The following is a 6,266-nucleotide window of genomic DNA, read 5'->3' on the forward strand; positions in this document are numbered from 1 at the left end:
CATCACCCCCACCACCCCGCTGCCGCTCCCGTCCATTTCCGAGAGGAACCTGAAGCCATCCCAGCCAGAGGGGACTGTTAATAAGGAGGAGAATCAGCCTCAGCAGAAGGCATTCCTTGGGCTTTACCTTCGTTCAACCCGGAGGGATTGGTCCTTCCTTCCACGGTGCAAGGAAACAAAAAAACCCCCAAGCAAACCAAAAAAAAAACAAAAAAAAAACCTCCAGTCAAAACAAAAATAGGGGAGTTTATTGCAACGGGCAAGTTGGTCTCTTCATCACACCGAATACCTCGATCGCCGGGAGGATTGCGACAAAAAAAGAAGGAAGAGCCAGGGATTCCCGCAGCCAGACGCCGCCGCCGCCGCGACCTCAACAAACGCCCTGCACTCCGGCGGGACTCGCGCGCTTGAGTACCGTCCTGTCCCGAAAGGAGTCGAAAAGCTTTCCCCTGGCGGACGCGGCTGAGTACTGCACTCTCTCTCTCTCTCTCCCCTGGCCGTGGTCAAGCCGCCGACCGAAGGGAACGTCGCTCAAGTTTTCCTCTTCCATTGCAGCGAAAGGAGGAGGACGGGTTCAGAGCAGAAGCCCTGGAGGAGAGCGGGAAATCCTCTGGTTGGTGGCCCTCGGAAAATGTTTGCCAAAGCAAAAAGGTGAAATCATACGCAATGCCCCAGAAGTGCTAACTGTTAAGAGGAAAGCTGAAAAGAACAAGAGCGTGTTTGTGATCTCGGATTTTTTTTTATTTTTTTTTGTGTGTGCTTTCGAGCCCATGTTGATTCTAGGCAGCTGCTTGCACGAATTCCTACAATTTCCTTGGCGTGAGTTTGGACGAGCCATGCCATTGCTTTTCACCTAGGGCTGAGAGAGGATAACCGGCCCGAGGCAAACCAGCTGGCTTTGCCTAAGGCAAGATTAGAACTCAAGGTCTCCAGGTTTCTAGTCTGGTGCTTTAACCATTACACCAAACTACCTCTCGGTCTCTGAATATTGAACTACTTGATTTAAATTCTGATAAGCCTTCTCTGCTTGGAATTCAGGGAAGAACATCAGATGAGACATAAAAATATAAAAGAGAGTCATGTTGAACTAGACCAGGGGGTAGGCAACCTCGCCTCTTTTATGACTCATGGACTTCAACTGGGAGTTGAAGTCCATGAGTCATAAAAGAGCCGAGGTTGCCTACCCCTGAAGACCATAGGCTCATTAATATGCTGACTCAGGAATTCTGGGAGTTGAAGTCCATGAGTCATAAAAGAGCCGAGGTTGCCTACCCCTGAAGACCATAGGCTCATTAATATGCTGACTCAGGAATTCTGGGAGTTGAAGTCCATGAGTCATAAAAGAGCCGAGGTTGCCTACCCCTGAAGACCATAGGCTCATTAATACCCATACTTATAAACAGTATGGAGGACAAAGGCCATAGTATCCTTTCATTTGTGTATCTCAATATTTCGGTGTTCTGTTTCAAAACACAGTCTTCAACTTACAACCACAATTGGCAGAATTCCCACCCCTAAGCAAGGTGGTTGTTAAGCACCCAATTTTGTGACCTTTTTTTTTTGCCAAGGTTGTTAAGCCAATCACTGCAGTTATTAAATGGGATCATGCAATTATTAAAGGAATCTGGCTTTCCCCCATTGACTTTGCTTCTTGAAAGCTGGCTGAGAAGGTTGCAAATAGTAATCACATGAATTCTGCAACCATGGTAAATACATGCCAAGTGCCCACACTTTGACCACGTAGCCATGGGATGCCGGGAGAACATGCTTCTGTCCTCACATAAGTGAGGTTGTAAGTTACATTTTTCAGTGCCATTGTAACTTCAAATGATGGCTAAAATTGCAGGTCAAGGACTATCTGTAATTTACTTTTTTTTAATAAGGGAAAAAAAGAAAAACCTGCCAAACTAGTGGCCAAATGGAAGGAAATTCCTTCCATTATTGGGTAGGAATAAGTAGTTTATTCCCATTTTAGAGAGGGCTTCTTTAGCTTTTTGTCCCATCATTTCTTTGAGGAATTCAGAGCAATATGTATGATATTTCCCAAGACTTTTGTCATCACAAGAAAGACTGGGTTCATGCATGATGATAAGTCAAAAAGTGATTTGATTTTTGATGGGATAGGAAGTTAACATATGTCAATTTAGCTGCTGTGGCTTATTCAGCAAACCACAGCTAAGGGCAACGTGTGAATCCAGACAAAATTAAGACTACAGACCCTCTTCTTCCTTTCTCTTCTTTCCTTTTTAACAGAAATATGGATAACCATAAGGCACTGGGGGACATGTATTGGCTTTGTGTGTGTATTGGTTTTCTCTAGCCTTTCATTGGTAAGAAGAATAAGATTTCTTAACATTGTACGTTCTTAGTTTGGAACAAGCTCTTCTGCAATTACTGAAATATCTTGTTAAGTGAACTTGCAAGATATTTGCTTTCACCACATGTTTTTCCCTCCCTGTGGAGGGAAAGACGTGATTGTGTAAGGGGGCTCCACCAAAACGATTAAGGTCACATTCTACAATTACATCACTGTATCATTAGTATACATCCTTGTTCTGGAGATGTACAGGAAGGGAGAAAGCAGTTGTTCAGAACTGACAGAAAATTATTTTTCATATTCTCCACAATTCTCAGATGGTTCCTTTTGTTAACTGTTGTGAAATTGTAAAATATTTTATTTTAAAATTGTACATATTCATCTAAACAAAACGCACAAAATGTATGGAGTTTGGTATCGTATGGGCCTTTGCCCAAATCTGATACGATCCTGGAACTGCCTTTGTTTGTAAGACTGGATGAAAAAGTGTGGTACAATATTCAGGCTGTTGGGCTAGGATTGGAGAAAGATAGATTGAAATCCATGTTGATTGTAAGGCTACCTAAATTAGATATTTCCCAACCCTCCAAGAAGTAGTAAACCATGAAGTTCAGCTTTCACATGGTCCAGTTATAAAATTTGATTCTAATGGCAGTGAAACCTACTGTAATCTTGTAACAAAATATTGCTGAAAAAGGAAGTGAAACAAGTAGAGAATTTCCCATAATTTGCTTCCATGCCATAAAAACTTTCACTAAAAAGTTTCTAAATGTCTAATTGTGATCAAAATGGGTATCAGGGTCCCATTAAAGGAAAAGAAGTATTGGCTATAAAGAAGAAAAACCGAGTTAGCGAATCTCAAGTTGTTGTTGTTAGCTGTGAAGTTGTGTCTGACCCATCGTGGCCCCATGGACAACGTTCCTCCAGGCCTTCCTGTCCTCTACCATCTTTGGAGTCCATTTAAGCTCACGCCTACTGCTTCAGTGACTCCATCCAGCCACCTCCTTCCCTGTTGTCCCCTCCTTCTCTTGCCCTCAACCTTTCCCAGCATTAGGCTCTTCTCCAGTGAGTCCTTCCTTCTCATTAGGTGGCCAAAGTATTTGAGTTTCAACTTCAGGATCTGGCCTTCTCAAGAGCAGTCAGGGTTGATCTCCTCTAGGCTAGCACTGACAAGTTTGATCGCCTTGCAGTCCAAGGGACTCGCAGGAGTCTTCTCCAGCACCATAGTTCAAAGGCCTCAATTCTTTGGCGCTCAGCCTTTCTTATGGTCCAACTTTCACTGCCATACATTGCACCTGGGAAGACCATAGCCTTGACTATATGCACTTTTGTTGACAGGGTGATGTCTCTGCTTTTTAGTGTGCTGTCTAGATTTGCCATGGCTTTCCTCCCCATGAGCAAGCAGGGGAGGAAAGCCATGGCAAATCTAGACAGCACACTAATCTCAAGTACCTGCTCATAATTAGCTTCTGGATAAAGGCAAAGTGCCTATGATGGATTTTGGCTTCCATTATCTGTACCCCATGGGGGTGGGATGTCAAAAATTCAAGCCAGAGACTGACTTGTCTCTGTGTGATTGAAGCCTTCCCCATTTTTTAAAGTGCAGTCATAAACTTGGCTTCTTTGACCTCTCCCTGCAGACATCCCAATGTGTCTCCTTGCCAGAATGATTTGAGTTGTTAGTTGGAGTCTGGCATCAATCCTGAATAAAAACTTGATATTTGAAGCAATTTAAAGGAAGAGAAAAGTAGAAAATCTGCCTTTGGAGACAAGTCTATTATTCTGGGCTGATACTTATTCCTGCCTAGTTGTTTGTAATTGCTGTTCCCTAACTTAAACACTTTAAAAGCTGAGATTATCCTAAAATGCAACCAACGTGGTTCAAGATGATTGAAATTATTTATGCCCAAAATGTACTGAAGCAAACTTCAAAGTGAGAGGTCAGAATAAAGGGAGCTATTGTATCCTAAGTCAAAGAAGGACTGAGCATGTTATCAAGGAAGTGAGTCCAAAACAAATGTTAAAAAAAAATGTCTTCTATGACTAGGGCAAACATAACTTTTTAAAGATGATTTTAAAAACAAAATAACCAATTTTAGAAAAATGAATGAGAAACTTTCCTTTATTTTAGTTATCAAATATATAAGCAACCGGCAAGGGAAATAAAAGGACTAAACTGAAAAAGTAGTATTTGGCATCTTCAGAACATATTTGTAAAAGAAAAATAGTTAACAATGGAAATGCTTTCAAACTCAGTAGTAAATTTATTGATCTACGTTCTTGTCTATACCTTTTCTCATTATTTCTCATGCTATCAAAATTTATTTATTCTTCTTGTTTTGATCACATATAGCTCTCAAGCATCAGGCCATATTTTATAAAGGTGATGCTTTAAAAATAACTATGGCCATTCTGAGTGATTTCATTGTTTGGCATTTCTTTTTATTGTACTTAAGAGTTTTTGATACTTGACCAAGATTTTTTGTGTTACTTTCTCAGTCCATCCTTCCTGATGGTCAGGTTCACAATATGGTTAATTCTAATAATATGCTATGCCAAAACAAACACACCACATGCTTTAATGTGATAGACTCATTCGCACAACATTTTAAGACAATGGCTCAGTTACTACATCCTGTTGAATTATAAACTACTCGGTTCATTTTAGTGGACTTTAGTCTATGCTATTTATGGTGGAAACCTTTCCAGTATATCAAAGTTCAACTTCTATAATCTTCCAATCATTGGCCATGCTGTTTTAGGAAATTATGGGCATTAAAACTCTGAAGAGCACAAGATTGAAGAACAGTGCCTAAATCAACACATGCTTTGTGGATGGTCTTAATGTTCTTGAAACAGCTTATTAAGTACAATGGAATCTTTAATAGTTTTTATTATGGTTTTCAACATTTCTAAATCACAGAAAACAGTTGTTCTTTATTCAGACCGAAAAACCCCCATCCCCCACACATATTTTAAGAAGTATTCAAAACCATTAGTACCAATTTAGATCTAGGCAATTACAAGACTAGAAATCAAGTCCTAGCAAGAAAAATTGAAGGTACTATGAATATTTAGCTTTGAGAAGAAAGGATTTTTGGAGGATATGATAACATTCTTTAAATTCCTTGAAGAACAAGATGCGTAATCTGCAATTCCGCAATATAGAGCACAAAATGATGGATTTAAGTTATAGGAATAGAGATTTTCAGTCAATATTAGAAAATGATTTATAATATTAAGTGAATGGAATCAATTATTCCAAAAAGTAGTGAGCTGTCTCCTAATGGAAAACAACAACAACAATGGCTTCAAGCAAAGTCTCGGCAGCCATCTGTCAGTGGCTCATTAATTTGGATGTTTGTGCTGAGTAGGGGAGGGAAACTATGCTTCTGTGATTCAGTAATCTCCAGTTATTCTGGAGCGATGTTAACCTGCTTGACTTTTAATTCCCTTTTAACTATTCTCCAGGGCTCCAATGCTTTATTCAGAGAAATGAAAAGAGACAGCTTAATTGTGAACCTTTGTCAGAAGCTGGAAAATTGGCAAGAATACACGCTGTGAAAAAAAAAACAGCAAATTAGGTGAAGTCTGGCCCAACAGTTAAAAGCAACTATATACTCACAATGTTTTGAATAATCATTGTATTTTTCTCCATACAGGTGCTCTAAAGCATGTGAAATAGTCTCTACCTACAAAATTAGTGCTGAGCTTCTTGCTTTAAATTACGATTTTTCCCCTAATGAATCCTTCCCATAAAGCAAAGAAGAAAACTACATAATGAAGTCTTAATGAAGAAGTCCTTTAAAGCAGGGGTCTTCAACTTGGGCCTTTTATGACTTGTGGACTTCAACTCCCAGAATTCCTCAGCCAGGCACACTGGCTGAGGAATTCTGGGAGTTGAAGTCCACAAGTCATAAAAGGCCCAAGTTGAAGACCCCTGCTTTAA

At 40.2% G+C, this 6,266-nt stretch overlaps 1 protein-coding gene across 1 annotated transcript in view; it reads right to left on the bottom strand.

The window, feature by feature from the left end:
• MOB3B (MOB kinase activator 3B) overlaps positions 1-954 on the bottom strand; it is a 104,460-nt gene extending 103,506 nt beyond the window's left edge. The window contains exon 1 of the mRNA XM_081321320.1: positions 128-954. The gene's annotated coding sequence lies outside the window, so the exon portion shown is untranslated. The remainder of the gene's footprint in view (positions 1-127) is intronic.
• Positions 955-6,266: the final 5,312 nt, after the last annotated feature.

This window comes from Vipera berus (assembly GCF_964194415.1).
Source record: "Vipera berus genome assembly, chromosome: 2".
Classification (NCBI taxonomy): Eukaryota; Metazoa; Chordata; class Lepidosauria; order Squamata; family Viperidae; genus Vipera; species Vipera berus.